Source organism: Arachis stenosperma, chromosome 7, assembly GCF_014773155.1.
Source record: "Arachis stenosperma cultivar V10309 chromosome 7, arast.V10309.gnm1.PFL2, whole genome shotgun sequence".
Lineage (NCBI taxonomy): Eukaryota > Viridiplantae > Streptophyta > Magnoliopsida > Fabales > Fabaceae > Arachis > Arachis stenosperma.
The window spans coordinates 19626470-19627881 of record NC_080383.1 but is presented as its reverse complement, the minus strand read 5'-3'; the positions used below and the strand labels follow the sequence as shown (position 1 = coordinate 19627881).

Sequence of the window (1412 nt, the reverse complement as noted above, 5' to 3'; positions counted from 1 at the left end):
CCTTGTTGAGGTCTCTGTTGATCCTTCCATGAGAAATTTGGGTGATTTCTCCATGAAGAATTATAGGTGTTTCCATAGGGTTCTCCTAGGTAATTCACCTCTTCCATTGAAGGGTTCTCAGGATCATAAGCTTCTTCTTCAGATGAAGCATCTTTAGTACTGCTTGGTGCATTTTGCATTCCGGACAGACTTTGAGAAATCAAATTGACTTGTTGAGTCAATATCTTGTTCTGAGCCAATATGGCATTCAGAGTGTCAATCTCAAGAACTCCTTTCTTCTGATTCGTCCCATTGTTCACAGGATTCCTTTCAGAAGTGTACATGAATTGGTTATTCGCAACCATTTCAATGAGCTCTTGAGCTTCTGCAGGCGTCTTCTTCAGATGAAGAGATCCTCCAGCAGAGCTATCCAAAGACATCTTGGATAGTTCAGAGAGACCATCATAGAAAATACCTATGATGCTCCATTCAGAAAGCATGTCAGAAGGACACTTTCTGATCAATTGTTTGTATCTTTCCCAAGCTTCATAGAGGGATTCTCTATCCTTCTGTCTGAAGGTTTGGACTTCCACTCTAAGCTTACTCAATTTTTGAGGTGGAAAGAACTTTGCCAAGAAGGCATTGACTAGCTTTTCCCAAGAGTTCAGGCTTTCTTTAGGTTGTGAGTCCAACCATATCCTAGCTCTGTCTCTTACAGCAAAAGGGAATAGCATAAGTCTGTAGACCTCAGGGTCAACCTTATTAGTCTTGACAGTGTCACAGATTTGCAAGAATTCAGCTAAAAACTGATGAGGATCTTCCAATGGAAGTCCATGGAACTTGCAATTCTATTGCATTAGAGAAACTAATTGAGGCTTAAGCTCAAAGTTGTTTGCTCCAATGGCAGGGATAGAGATGCTTCTCCCATAGAAGTCGTGAGTAGGTGCAGTAAAGTCACCAAGCACCTTCCTTGCATTGTTGGCATTGTTGTTATTTTCGGCTGCCATGGGTTCTTCTTCTTTGAAGAATTCGGTTAGGTCCTCTACAGAGAGTTGTGCCTTAGCTTCTCTTAACTTTCGCTTCAAGGTCCTTTCAGGTTCAGGGTCAGCTTCAACAAGAATGCCTTTGTCTTTATTCCTGCTCATACGAAAGGGAAGAAAACAAGAAAATATGGAATCCTCTATGTCACAGTATAGAGATTCCTTGAGGTGTCAGAAGAAAAGAAAAATAGAAGTTAGAAGTAGAAAATTCGAACTTATCAAAGAAGATGGAGTTCGAATTTTGCATTAAGGAATAGTGTTAGTCATAAATAGAAGGATGTGAGCAGAGGGGAAGAAATTTCGAAAATTCAATTAAAAAGATTTTAAAAACATTTTGAAAAACTTTAATTGATTTTCGAAAACCAAGAGTGGGAAAGAAATCAAGTAATGTTT

General features: G+C 39.3%; 1 non-coding gene across 1 annotated transcript; it reads left to right on the top strand.

Moving 5' to 3' along the window:
* Window positions 1-473: 473 nt before the first annotated feature.
* On the top strand, window positions 474-581 carry LOC130942716 (small nucleolar RNA R71). The gene has a single exon (XR_009071276.1). It is a non-coding gene; the product is annotated as a small nucleolar RNA R71 (small nucleolar RNA).
* The last annotated feature ends 831 nt before the right edge of the window (window positions 582-1412 follow it).